The 15194-nt window shown below is 37.8% G+C and overlaps 1 long non-coding RNA gene across 1 annotated transcript in view; it reads left to right on the plus strand.

Moving 5' to 3' along the window:
* The window catches only part of LOC106976773 (uncharacterized), a 96949-nt gene that overhangs the window by 41387 nt on the left and 40368 nt on the right, over window positions 1-15194 (plus strand). The gene's annotated exons all lie outside the window — the stretch shown is intronic.

Here is a 15194-nt window from a genome sequence, read left to right on the forward strand (position 1 = left end):
TGTTCTAACTTCAAGAAGAATGCTGGTGCAATTTTGATTGGGATTGCATTGAATGTGTAGATAGCTTTGGGTGGTATTGACATTTTAACAATATTTATTCTTCCAATCCATGAGCATGGAATGTTTTTCCATTTCTTTGTATCTTCTTCAATTTCCTTCGTAAGTTTTCTATAGTTTTCAGCATACACAGCTTTTACATCTTTGGTTACGTTTATTCCTAGGTATTTTATGCTTCTTGGTGCAATTGTGAATGGGATCAGTTTCTTTATTTGTCTTTCTGTTGCTTCATTATTAGTGTATAAGAATGCAAGTGATTTCTGTACATTGATTTTGTATCCTGCAACTTTGCTGAATTTATGTATCAGTTCTAGCAGACTTTTGGTGGAGTCTGTTGGGTTTTCCATGTATAATATCATGTCATCTGCAAAAAGTGAAAGCTTGACTTCATCTTTGCCAATTTTGATGCCTTTGATTTCCTTTTGTTGTCTGATTGCTGATGCTAGAACTTCCAACACTATGTTAAACAACAGCGGTGAGAGTGGACATCCCTGTCGTGTTCCTGATCTCAGGGGAAAAGCTCTCAGTTTTTCCCCATTGAGGATGATATTAGCTGTGGGCTTTTCATAAATGGCTTTTATGATCTTTAAGTATGTTCCTTCTATCCCGACTTTCTCGAGGGTTTTTATTAAGAAAGAATGCTGAATTTTGTCAAATGCTTTTTCTGCATTGATTGACAGGATCATATGGTTCTTATGTTTTCTTTTATTAATGTGATGTATCACAATGATTGATTTGCGAATGTTGAACCAGCCCTGCATCCCAGCAATGAATCCCACTTGATCATGGTGAATAATTCTTTTTATATGCTGTTGAATTCGATTTGCTAGTATCTTATTGAGAATTTTTGCATCCATATTCATCAGGGATATTGGCCTGTAGTTCTCTTTTTTTTGCTAGGTCTCTGTGGAAATTTTCCTTCCATTTCTATTTTTTGGAACAGCTTGAGAAGGATAGGTATTATCTCTGCTTTAAATGTCTGGTAGAACTCCCCAGGGAAGCCATCTGGTCCTGGACTCTTATTTGTTGGGAGATTTTTGATAACTGATTCAGTTTCTTCGCTGGTTATGGGTCTGTTCAAGTTTTCTATTTCTTCCTGTTTGAGTTTTGGAAGTGTGTGGGTGCTTAGGAATTTGTCCATTTCTTCCAGGTTGTCCAGTTTATTGGCATATAATTTTTCATAGCATTCCCTGATAATTGCTTGTATTTCTGAGGGATTGGTTGTAATAATTCCATTTTCATTCATGATTTTATCTCTTTGGGTCCTCTCCCTTTTCTTTTTGAGAAACCTGGCTAGAGGTTTATCAATTTTGTTTATGTTTTCAAAAAACCAACTCTTGGTTTCATTGATCTGCTCTACAGTTTTTTTAGATTCTATATTGTTTATTTCTGCTCTGATCTTTATTATTTCTCTTCTTCTGCTGGGTTTGGGGTGTCTTTGCTGCTCTGCTTCGATTTCCTTTAGGTGTGCTGTTAGATTTTGTATTTGGGATTTTTCTTATTTCTTGAGATGGGCCTGGATTGCAATGTATTTTCCTCTCAGGACTGCCTTTGCTGCATCCCAAAGCGTTTGGATTATTGTACTTTAATTTTCATTTGTTTCCATATATTTTTAAATTTTTTCTCTAATTGCCTGGTTGACTCATTCATTCTTTAGTAGGGTGTTCTTTAACCTCCATGCTTTTGGAGGTTTTGCAGACTTTTTCCTGTGGTTGATTTCAAGCTTCATAGCATTGTGGTTTGAAATTATGCATGGTGTGATCTCAATTCTTGTATACTTATGAAGGGCTGTTTTGTGACCCAGTATGTGATCTATCTTGGAGAATGTTCCATGTGCACTTGAGAAGAAAGTGTATTCTGTTGCTTTGGGATGCAGAATTCTAAATATATCTGTCAAGTCCATCTGATCCAATGTATCATTCAGGGCCCTTGTTTCTTTATTGACCATGTGTCTAGATGATCTATCCATTGCTGTGAGTGGGGTATTAAAGTCCCCTGCAATTACCACATTCTTATCAAGAAGGTTGCTTATGTTTGTGAGTAATTGTTTTATATATTTGGGGGCTCCCGTATTTGGCACCCAGACATTTATAATTGTTAGCTCTTCCTGATGGATAGACCCTGTAATTATTATATGATGCCCTTCTGCATCTCTTTTTACAGCCTTTAATTTAAAGTCTAGTTTGTCTGATATAAGTATGGCTACTCCAGCTTTCTTTTGCCTTCTAGTAGCATGATAGATAGTTCTCCATCCCCTCACTTTCAATCTGAAAGTGTCCTCAGGTCTAAAATGAGTCTCTTATAGACAGCAAATAGATGGGTCTTGTTTTTTTTATCTATTCTGATACCCTGTGTCTTTTGGTTGGAGCATTTAGTTCATTTACATTCAGTGTTATTATTGAAAGATATGGGTTTAGAGTCATTGTGATGTCTGTAGGTTTCATGCTTGTAGTGATGTCTCTGGTACTTTGTGGTCCTTGTAACATTTCACTCATAGAATCCCCCTTAGGATCTCTTGTAGGGCTGGTTTAGTGGTGATGAGTTCCTTCAGTTTTTGTTTGGGAAAACCTTTATCTCTCCTTCTATTCTGAATGACAGAAAAATGCCTTTTTCCTTCCCCAGATCAGGGAAGTTTTCAGCTATGATTTGTTCAAGTACACCTTCAGCCCCTTTCTCTCTCTCTTCTTCTTCTGGAATTCCTATGACATGGATATTGTTCCATTTGATTGCATCACTTAGTTCTGTAATTCTTCCCTCATACTCCTGGATTTTTTATCTCTCTTTTCCTCAGCTTCCTCTTTTTCCATAATTTTATCTTCTTTCACCTATTCTCTCCTTTGCCTCTTCAATCCATGCTATGGCTGCCTCCATTTTATTTTGCACCTCATTTATAGCATTTTTTAGCTCCTTATGACTATTTCTTAGTCCCTTGATCACTGTAGCAATAGATTCTCTGCTGTCCTCTATGCTTGTTTCAAGCCCAGCGATTAATTTTATGACTATTATTCTATATTCTTGTTTCATTATATTGCTTAAATCAGTTTTGATCTATTCATTAGCTGTCGCTACTTCCTGGAGTTTCTTTTGAGGAGAGTTCTTCCGTTTCATCATTTTGGGTAGTCTCTGCGGTGGCTCCAAACTGCAGGGCACTTCCCCTGTGCTGTCCGGAGTAACTTGTGTTGGTGGGCGGGGCCGCAGTCAGACCCCGTGTCTGCCCTCAGCCCACTGCTTGAGCCACAGTCAGACTGGTGTGACCTTATCTTCCCCTCTCCCGGGGCAGGACTCACTGTGGAGTGGTGTGGCCCCTGTCTGGGCTACTTGCACACTGACAGGCTTGTGGTGGTGCTTCTGTGGGATCTGGCGTATTAGCTGGGTGGATCCGCAAGGTGCACAGGGGCAGGAGGGGCAGGCTTAGCTTGATTTGCCCTCGGTGGTCTCCTGCGGGAGGGGTCCTTCAGCACGGGGAGGGAGGCAGACCCGTTGGACGGATGAATCCACAGAAGCACAGCCTTGGGTGTTTTCGTGGTGCAAGCAAGTTCGGTGAGGGGAACTGGTTCCCTTTGGAATTTTGGCTGGGGGATGGGAGAGGGAGATGGCCCTGGCCAGAGCCTTTGTCCCCCCGTGGAGCTGAGCTCTGTCTTCCAGGGCTCAACAACTTTCCCTCCCTGTGTCCTCTCGCCCTCCCCCTCTCCAAGCAGAGCTGTTGACTTTTAACATTCCAGATGTTAAGTCCTGCTGGCTGTCAAAACTCACGGAGTCTGGCTCCTGTGCTTTTGCAAGCCAGACTTTGGGGGCTCTGCCTTGCTGGGCGGGCTGCCCCTCCACTGCCCCGGCTCCCTCCCGCCAGTCCATGTAACACGCACTGACTCTCCACCCTTCCTACCCTCTCTCATGGGCCTCTTCCATGGGCCTCTATGCTTGGCTCTGGAGAGTCCGTTCTGCTAGTCTTCTGGCAGTTTTCTGGGTTATTTAGGCAGATGTGGGTGGAATCTAAGAGATCAGCAGGACGAGGTGAGCCCAGCATCCTCCTACGCCGCCATCTTCCAAGCTCCCAGTCCAAAAGCTATTCAGGTTTTAAAATTTTGATTCAGTTCAAATTATTTTCTAATTTCTCTCATTATTTATTTTTGACCCGTTTGACCCCTTTTATAATTTCTCAAACAAGTGGAGATTTAAGAGTTTATGTTCCCACATTGTATGGTGGTCAGAAACCATTACCTGTATGATTTCAATCCTTTGAAATTTGTTACGACTTGCTTTATGACACAGTATATGGTCAATTTTTTTGCAAATGTTTCTACATACTTGATAATAATATGCATTCTACAATTTTAGAGTCAGTATTTTATATATTTCTATCAGATCAGTTTGTTAATTATATCCTTCAAGTATTTTGTCCCTACTTTTTATTTGTTTTATCATCTACTGACAGAATTATGTTAAATCTTTCAACATAATTGTAGATTTGTTTACTTGTCCTTGTAGTTTAGCTTTTGGTTTACATATTTTCTAGTCATGTATCTAGTCATGCATCAGGTGCATATAATTCTAAAATTATGTCTTCCTGGCAAAATGAAGTTTTTATTATTCAGAAGCCTCATTTCTTTCTTTCTTTCTTTCTTTCTTTCTTTCTTTCTTTCTTTCTTTCTTTGTTTCTTTCTTTCTTAATCTTTATTTTTGAGAAAGAGAGATACAGAGTGTGAGCAGGGGAGGGGGAGAGAGAGAAGGAGTCACAGAATCCAAAGCAGGCTCCAGGCTCTGGGCTGTCAGCACAGAGCCCAACGTGGGGCTTGAACTTATGAAACTCGAGGTCATGACTTGAGCTGCAGTCGGATCCTTAACCAACTAAGCCACCCAGGTACCCTGGAAGCCTCTATTTCTAGTACATTTTTTCATTGAAGTTGATTTTGTGTGATATTCATATATACACACCAGTTTTACTTTGGTTATTATCCTCATTGTTTCCTTCCTTTTACTTTAAACTTTTCAGTGTTCTTTAAAATCCAGATTGAAAATCTTTGTTTCTTAAACTGGAACATTTAATGTTTGCATTAAGCATAATTACTGATATATTTCATTTAGTTCTATCATTTTATTTATTTATTTATTTATTTATTTATTTATTTATTTATTTAAATTTGACCTACTGATCTACCTCCTTGTTTGCTTCTCTCCAGATTGACTATGTATATTTTTAAAAATCTTTTTTTCCCTTTATTATCTTAGTTGTTTTATACTTCAATTTTATTCATTTAGTTATTGACCTATTGATTACAATAATTTATTGAAGTCTAAAGTTAATACAAATTTGCCCTTCTTTCGGATAACACAAATAATTTAGTATGGCACTTACCCTATCCCAGCTTTATTTTTCCCTCCATTTTGACTTTCTGGGTTATTTCAACTTTATTACTCCACAGAAATGGAGAAGGCATTTTAGGAAGACATAATAAATTTAATATTGATAGATATAATCTTATAACGGTTTTAACTAGAAATTCTAAATTTACTTTTATGGGTCTTTCTCTGAGTTTCAGAGCTGTTAAGGAACTTTTTAGTTAGCATATAAATTCTTATGTTTAAACTTCTAAGGATTTTTAAATAAACAGTACATTCTAGAAGTGGATTTTCTACTTTAGCATCTTTATTGCAATGGAACAATTCCAGGCCAAATACAGCAACTTATCCCATGTAGCACTTGGTGGGCATGTTTAATCTGAAAACTTCTATATTTCTTCTATTTTGGAAAATTTTTTAAAAAATGTTTATTAATTTATTCTGAGAGAGAGAGAGAGAAAGAGAGAGCGAGCATATGTGTATGAGTGGGGAAGGAGCAGAGAAAGAGAGAGAGATGGAAAGGGAGAGAATCCTAAGCAGGGTCCCAGTGTGCTGTCAGCATAGAGCCTAATGGGGAGCTCAATCGATCTAATCTCATGAACTGTGAGATCACGACCTGAGCTGAAATCAAGAACAGGATGTTTAACTGACTGAGGCACCCAGGCGGCCCTATTTTGGAAAAGTTTATGTCATGTCCTCAACAATCTTTTTGTGGCCTTCCCATTAGACATATGTTGGAGACTCCTAATTGAGTCTCCATGTTTTTAAACTGCTTTTTCAAAGTTTTGATTTTACTTCCTTATCTCACTGTCAGAGTTCTAGGTAAATTCCCCAGTACACTTCCATTTTATTAATTCCCTCACCACTATCTATCTCACTTACTAAAGTTGTTAAAAAGTTAAACCCCCCAAATTTTTTTTAAAGTTTATTTATTTTGAGAGAGAGAGAGAGAATGTGCAAGCAGGGGAGGAACAGAAATAGAGGGAGAGAGAATCCCAAGCAGGCACCAAGCTACTAGTGCAGAGCCCAACACCAGGATCGAACCCATGAAACTGTGAGATTGTGACCTGAGTGGAAACCAAGAGTGGGTAGCCCAACCAAGTGAGCCACCCAGATGCTCCATAAACTCTAATTTTTATTTCAGAACTTCTAACTGGTTTTTAAATTGCCTGTTCTCATTTCATTTTTGCTTGTTTTATTTTACAATTTATTGATTTTTTCCATAAGAGTGTTATTACTTTATCTCTTTGAATATCCTATAGTCATTTAAAATTCCTTTTTAATTTTCATTTTTGCTTTTTAGTTTTCCTCATGTGTTAATAAACTTTTGATTTGTAGATTCATTTTGGGAGTAAGCATTTTTCCCTTTGTCTTTGCTCACTCACTCCCCTTCTACTTTGTTGCAATTGTACATAGTCTTTGTTGTCCCCTTTTCAGAATCAGGTGATAGGGACAACTCAAGGCATTTATCACTGGTGATTTAGGGACAGAACAGATCTAATCTTAGCCAATGGCAGTTCAGCCCAGATGCTGACTCTGAGGCTATCTGTTTTGTCTCAGGAGGATGGGTATATAGCTTTATATAAGCTGTAGCCCCAGGCAGCTGTCAGGTATAGCTCTTTCAAGCCCCCTTTCCTTTGTAGTCGGTTATGTTAAATAGTAAGACTAGCTCTGGTCTTCTGCCTCAGATAGGGCACTTTCAGTCATCATGATTAAAAATACAAGTTCCTGGCTGCCTTTGCCTACTGTGTCCTTATGTATCTATCTGCTGTATCTTGAGAGAGACAGAGACAGTGCAAGTTGGGGAGGGGCAGAGAGAGAATCCCAAGCAGGCTCCCTGCTGCCAGTACAGAGCCCGACACGGGGCTCCAACTGACCTCGAGATCATGACCTGAGCAGAAACCAAGAGTTGGATGGATACTTAACTGAATGAGCCACCCACATGTCCCTAATATTTCCACTTTTTACATTTTAATTTTTCATTGCTTATTTGGGGTGGATAGTGAGTGGCTTACAGCATGAATTCTCAATGCCTTGATCTGAGGTTGTGGCCAAAAATATATGTTAATACAGCCAGTCATTTGCTTATTAGGGATGAGTAGTATGTACTGCAGTTATTACTACTTATATCTCACATAGCCAAATATTTTAACAGTTTAAGAATTTGAGCTTCACAAACTCAAACTCATTTCCTAAGCACATCTTGATTTAATTTTCCTCCATGCTCTAATGGTGGATAGCATTAAAAATTTTACATTATATTTGGCTTGATGGAAACCTGCCCAAAATAATCATTGAACACAGCTTGTCTAATTAGCCCTTTTCCGCATGACTGTAATTGTAAAAGTGGTGGAAAGTTCTGCAGAATATAATATGCCCAGATAATTAATTAGAAACATGCCACCAAGGAGGATTTGGCATATGTATTAGTTTTCTCTTGCTGCTGTAACAAATTGCCACAAATGCAGCAGCTTAAAACAATATCCATTGTTATCTCATAGAACTGAAGATCAAAAGTCTGGCATGGCATAGCTGGATTCACTGTTGAAGGACTCGAAAAGCCAAAATCAAGGTGTTTGTAGGGCTGCATTCCTTTCTGGAAACTATTGGGAAGACTTCTATATCTAACCTGCATTAATTATACCTTTTTGGTTTTGATGCTTTGACATCTGAGACGTTGCTGACCCTGAAGAGACTGCCTTTCTACAGGCTAATTTCTAGAGGCGGTAAATGACTTACCTGCAAATGTACCTTTAATATGCAAATTAACCAATCCAGTCAGGATAGCCCCTGTGCCTCAGAGCCTGTGGAAATTATTCCTGCTAGCCAATCCTAAAACTACCTACCCTGCTCAGTTCATTCCTTCGTTGGAAGCCACAATAAGGAAAATTGCTCACATTTTCCCCACCCACTCTGCCTTTGACTGACACTAGCACTTCCTGTGCAGTCTTGTGCGGTGAGCCTACTCTTCTTGCCAACAGTGAATAACAAACTATCTTTTTAATTGTAGCAGTCTCCTGATTCCTTGGCCTCACCATATCTGAACAATAATAAGACCTGCATTTTAAAACACAAGCTTATTCAGGTTGTGGGCAGAAGCCAATTCTTTTTCATGCCTTCCACTTGGCTCCTCTACCTTCGAGCCAGCACGTCAAGTCCTTCTCATGCTTTGACTTCCTCTTATCCTTTTAAGGGCTCCTATGATTACACTGGGTCTGCATTAATAATCCGGAATAATTTCTCCACTAATTTAAGGTCAGATGATTAGTAATCTTAATTATGTCTGCAACATCCTTTTACCACGCAATGTAACATAGCCACAGGACATATACCAGGGGACATATATCATGGAGGTCAAAATTCTGCCTAACACAGTGTTTTAAAAGTTAAATAAGAAAAATACTGATTTCGGGGCACCTCGGTAGCTCAGTTGGTTAAGTGTCTCTTGATTTCAACTCAAGTCATGATCTCATGGTTTGTGAGATGGAGCCCTGAGTCAAGCTCTGTGCTGACAGCCTGGAGTCTGCTTGGGATGCTCTCTCTCCCTCTCTGTCTGTCTCTCTCCTGCTCTCTCTCTCTCCCAAAATGAAAAAACAACATTTAGAAAAGAGAAAAATACTGATTTCAAAATTTGCTTTGGGAAGACATCATGAGAAGTTGTAATATGACTGTATCTGTTCCCATTGCAGACTATAGTCTCTGAGTTCATCTGCTTAAAATTTCTGTGACTGAAATAGCTTAAGTAATAGTATGATTGAAAGAATTAGTCTGGAAAGAATTACTCAGCTATGAGTCTGGTTTTGCTCCTATCATGCATAAACCTTGCATGACATTTTGTCATGAAATTCCTTAAATTTCTCTAAGGGGGTATCTAGGTGTTTCTGTGCTCCTTCATGTGCATTCACTGTCATAAGACACCTTACTACTTTCCCTATTTTTCCATCACAGTATCTTTATTTGGATATTGTTTGTTTTCTTATACACTCATTGGGGGAAAAGTTCTGAGGCACAATGATACACTGATAGTTTAAAAGGTCTGACTTAGACTGTCTAGTACAAACACAGTTAAAAATACCTTATCTTCTGCAATTAATACAGGACCAAATAATGCAAATGTAAAGCATCTCAGAGGCAATCATTTTCCAAGATAACTTTACTGCAACCCAGAGGCTCTTTGAGATGGTCACAGATATGTTCCTCTTGCCATGTGAGTGCTCATTCTCACTTCCTCTAACCCTGTTTTACTATACTTTCTGTTTTTTTCTTCTTTCTTCATTCTTCCTTTCTTATGTCTACTTCTTGCTTTCTCCTTTCTTCTCCTATATTCTATTTTTTCCTTGTGTGCCTGTCCTGATCCTGCTTTATGTATTTCATCACTATATGATTTCATTACTCACTTTATCCTAGTTTTCCAGTTTCTTTGGATTACTCTCTTACTTTCTTCTTTTCATTGTGTTTTTCCAATAAGCATTGTTGTCTTATATCTTCTGTTCTTCAAACAGTTATTTCCTTGCAAAGTGCACTATTTCCTTGGCAAATAGTACCCATCGAAGTCTATTGCTAGGTGAGGAAAGAGAAATAAAACTAATAAAAAATTAATGGTAAACAAAAATAATTATAAATTAAGAGAAATAAAATTAATGATAAATTAAAAAATACTGATAAATTGTGTGACCCTGGTTTTAGACATAGGGTCTTCCTCACCCATAGTGATTAATCCCATTTTTCTCAAATTTTATCTTTAATGTTCTAACTTGAGAGTTTAGAATAACATGATGAGGACAGGTAACCACTTGAAGGTTAAGCATTTTTCAATTTCTTGCCAAAACAGGAGGGCATGGCAAACTTATGAGTTGGCTCAGGTTCAGAGACATGCTTCTCATGTTTTTCATGCCTTTAGAAAAGAAGTTCAGAGTTCCTCCAGCTCTAACATCTCATATGCCAAGAGTTCTGAATTTATCCCTGTAGGGTATACTGCGGTTAGTACACTATGTGCTTAATGAGTCTCTGGGGATAAAGCTTGACTCTGAACTCTCTCAAATCTGAACAGTTGTTATTTTCCCAATATAAGTAGATTTACCATAACTTTGCCATTTGCTTGGTATGTAGCTATACTGCAGCTTTAACTCCTGAAAGATTGGTGGAGTTTTCATTTGGTTGTCATAATTTTAACAAAGTCAGACTTGGCCTTTGCAAAATTATTTTGCTTTCAAGAAATCAGCCCTGGTCTTTGAAAACCCTTAGAACCTTTGTGAGGTTTTTAAGAAAAATATTTTGTGACAGTCAGTTCCAGTTGTTTTTTCCTTCTTTTAAAAAATTTTTAACTTTTTATTTCATTTTGGAGAGAGAGAGAGTGCGAGTGGGGGAGAGGGGCAGAGGGAAAGAGAAGGAGAATCTTAAGCAGGCTCCACATCCAGTGCAAAGCCTGATGTGGGGCCTGATGCCACAACCCTGGGATCAGGACCCAAGCTGAAACCAAGATTCAGACACTCAACTGACTGAGCCACCCTGGTGCTCCTTCCTTCATTTTTAAAAAATTGCTGCTATCATGAGAAATCTGGGCAGATGAATCAATTCCCTCTGTTTTGGAGTTAAAGCAATGCCATACATAATACAAATGTTAGCATTTTGCCTGTGCTAGAATATTTTTCTCCTGCTACAAATACAGAAACAAATAAAAAATATGCTATTTTCTTATTCAACCAAATGATTCCAGTCACTTCTCTTTGTTTCTTGGTTATTCAGAGTATAATTTCTTTCTTCAGCAGCAGAAATGGGATTCTTGCCTTGTGTTCTCATTATAATTAGTGGAACAACTGCTGTAATTATGAAATTTCTAGGGGCGCTTGGGTCGCTCAGTTGGTTAAACATCCAACTCTTGGTTTCAGTTTGAGTCAAGATCTCCTGGTTAGTGAGTTTGAGCCCTGCATTGTGTTCTGTGCTGACAGTGTGGAGCCTGCTTTGGATTCTCTCTCTCTCCCTCCCTCTCTCTGCCCCTCCCCCTCTCGTGTTCTTTCTCTCTCTCAAAATAAATAAATAAACTTAAAAAAATTTTAAAAAACGAGGCTACTATAATTGTGGTGCTTGAAAGATGCTTCTCTGTAAGAGTTCTGTAATACCATACTGTCTACAGTAAGCTAATGATCAAGATCACTAACTTGAGGGTAGGATTTATATTCAGATTTTCCCCCTTTCATAGTCTAAAACTTGCAGTACATTGGTGCATGAAGATTATATATACATTATGTCTAATATATATAATATCTATATATCTGTATTATATCTATAATATAGATATAATATATAAAAAATAAAATATAAAATATAAAAAAAGCAAAATAGTATATATATAATATAATATAACATTTTTTACAGTGTCAAAAGAAATAGAATATAAAATGTAGCAGGAAAAATTTAAGCTCAAAACAATTTATTCAATGCTGAAATTGTTAAGGAATTTAGCACTGATTGAGAGTCCACTATGTACCTACACTTTAAACATATCATCTTATTTAATTCTGCTAACTACCACATGAGGGAGGTATTATACTCTTCATTTTAAAGATAGAATAGGGACTCATAATTAGAAGTATTTAAGGTGACTGAAATTGAGGAAGCCTGGATTCAACAGCAGGTCTGTCTTCCTCCAAGTTTTTTGTTCTTTTGAGCACAAAAAGAGGTAGGACAGTTTTTGAGGTTTTATTTTCCTCCCTGAAAGTCTTTAAATTCTTATTCCCAGGGTCATTTAACTGAGATCTGAAGGTGAAAATAATGGACGGAGAACTCTCCTCAGTGTCAGGAGATCTGGGTTCTAGTGCTGTCCCTGGTCTCCACATGTGGAACTAGATGTACAGCTGCTGGCTTTGCTTGGACTTTGTCAGTTGCAAAGCACTGTTGACAGGCAAGGTGCTATTAATGAATAAGAAAATGTCATCTCTGGTTTTCTTGTGGTAAAGTAAGAACATAGTTTAGGGCTTTCCCATTACCATTCACTTTACTTAATCTCCTACTCTTGGTCAGAGCAGTTAGTTAAAATTAAAAAGTGCGTGAATGAAGAAGACTGGGTAGTCAGCATAACTCATGTCTGCTACCTTGCTTAAGGTGTCACAGAACTAGTAGAACAAGAAAAGAATGTAAGTGGATCCTGTTTTGTGGCAAGAAAGCAAAAACATAATGGCTTCTGGATTCAATCCAGGATCATAGGTCTTGTTGACTTTTGAATTCAATCCAGCATCACAGGTCTTGTTGCCAGTCAGGTCCTAATGAAATGAATATTCTGGCTCAGTCTATTTTTGGGCAGGCAAGGTTTCATTCCTACTTTCTGGGTGAAGCAACAGTGACTGAGAGGTTATGCAACTTGCCCTAGGTTATAGAAGGGTCCTGCAGAGAGGAATGAGAGAGTAGAACCACCTTTGAGTACAATGATCTTCCTGCTGCAAAACAGTAAAGCAAGTCTTGGTTTTGGAAATGTTTCTTTTCTGTGGGAGCCCATAGTTTTGTATTCTACAGCGGGGGAATGATCTCTCTCCTCACTTTTTTTTAAATTGTTTTTTTTTTTAAACATTTATTCATCTTTGAGAGACATAGAGAGAGACAGAGTGTGACAGACACAGAATCCGAAGCAGGCTCCAGGCTCTGAGCTGTCAGCACAGAGCCCAACGCAGGGCTTGAACCCACAAACTGCGAGATCATGACCTGAGCCGAAGTCAGACACTCAACCGACTGAGCCACCCAGGTGCCCCTCTCTCCTCACTTTCTAAATCAACCACTGTGTTCAGTGATATATCTAAAATGATAACTAAGACTTTCTGAAGTAAAAGGATCTTACATAATAGTTCCCTCCAACAGATGCTAAAACATATGCATTGCATCTACTGGCTCCAGGTCTCCACATCTTAGATCATCCAACAGTTGGATAAATCCTCTGGTTTCAGAACCAGGTTGTTCATCACTTTTTGACAAAACTTACTTCAGCAGCCTCAATTTTCACTTCAGGTGTTTAGAGCCTTCTCTCTTATTTGTCATTCAATAAACTAAAACATCAAAAAAAATTGCCAGTCTCTGATTATACCTGGTATATGTATTTCTATGCACCACTCCAACATTAATGTTGCTCTGTGCCAGAATGGTCCTCATTACTGCATGTTATTTACAGCTTCTTGTTGGGGAAGCTGTGGAGAGGATCCATGCATCAGAGTAAGTCTTAGGTGAATTTTTGGACTCTTTCAATCCTTTGAAACTATGGTTTTGTAATAACAACATTGGTCAATTCAGTGCTCATAAAGGTAAGTGTACTCTTAAACCCCTTCACCTATTTCACCCATCCCTCCACCCACCTTCCTTCTGGTATCCATTAGTTTATTCTCTATAGTTAAGAATCTGTTTTTTGGTTTGCCTTTTTTCATTGTTTTGTTTCTTAACTTCCACATATGAGTGAAATCATACGGTATTTGTCTTTATCTGATTGACTTACTTTGCTTAGCATAATATTTTGTAGATCCATCCATGTTGTTGCAAATAGCAAAGACCTCATCCTTTTTAATGACTGCGTAATATTCCATTGTGTGCATGTGCGTGAGCATGTGCATGCGGGCGTGTGTGTGTGTGTGTGTGTGTGTGTGTACCACATCTATATCCATTTATCTAAGGTTGGATACTGGGTTTCCTCCATATTGTGGCTATTATAAATAATGTTGCAATGAAAATAGAGGTGCATCTCTTTTTGAGTTGGTCTTTTCATTTTCTTTGGGTAAGTACCCAGTAGTGGAATCATTGGATTATGTGGTGTTTCTGTTTTTAATCTTTTGTGGAAGCTTCACACTGTTTTCCACAGTGACTGTACAAGTTTACATTCCTCCAACAGTGCACAAGGATTCCTTTTTCTCCATATCCTTGCCAACACTTGTTATTTGTTTTTTTTTTTTTTTTATATTAGACATTTTTATATTAGACATTCTGGTTTAAGGTGATATCTCATTGTGTTTTTGATTTTCATTTCCTTGGTAAATAGTGATGTTGAGAATCTTTTTATGTGTCTGTTGTTCATTGGTATGTATTCTTTGGAAAAATGTGTATTCTGGTCTTCTTCCCATTTTTTTACCTGGATTATTATTATTTTTTGGTATTGAGTTATATAAGTTCTTTATATATTTTGGATATTTAACCCTTTATTGGATGTCTTTTGCAAATATCTTCTCCCATTTGGTAGATTGCCTTTTAGTTTTGTTGATGGTTTCCTTTGCTGTGTGAAAGCTTTTAATTTTGATGTGGTCCTAATAGTTTATTTTTGCTTTTGTTTCCCTTGCCCCAGGAGACATAGTTAGAAAAATGTTGCTAGAGCCAATGCCAGAGAAGTTACTGCCTGTACTGTCTTCTAGGATTTCTATGCCTTCATGTCTCACATTTAGGTCTTTAATCCATTTTGAGATTATTTTTGTGTATGGTGTAAGAGAGTGGTCCAGTCTCATTCTTTTGCACGTAGTTGTCTAGTTTTCTCAGCACCATTTGTTGGAGAGACCCTCTTTTCTAATCCATAAGTATGGAATATTTCCATTTGTTTGAGTAGTCTTCAAATTATTTCATAAGTGTTATAGTTTTCAGAGTACAGGGCTTTTGCCTCCTTTGTTAAGTTTATTCCTAAGTATCTAATTTTGTGTGTGTGCAGTTGTAAATGGGATTTTCTTAACTTCTCTTTCTGCTACTTCATTATTAGTGTATAGAAACACTACTGATTTCTGAGTATTAATTTTGTATCCTGAAACTTTACTGAATTCATTTATTACTTCAAATAGTTTTTAGGT

The sequence above is a fragment of the Acinonyx jubatus genome, chromosome A3 (assembly GCF_027475565.1).
Source record: "Acinonyx jubatus isolate Ajub_Pintada_27869175 chromosome A3, VMU_Ajub_asm_v1.0, whole genome shotgun sequence".
Classification (NCBI taxonomy): Eukaryota; Metazoa; Chordata; class Mammalia; order Carnivora; family Felidae; genus Acinonyx; species Acinonyx jubatus.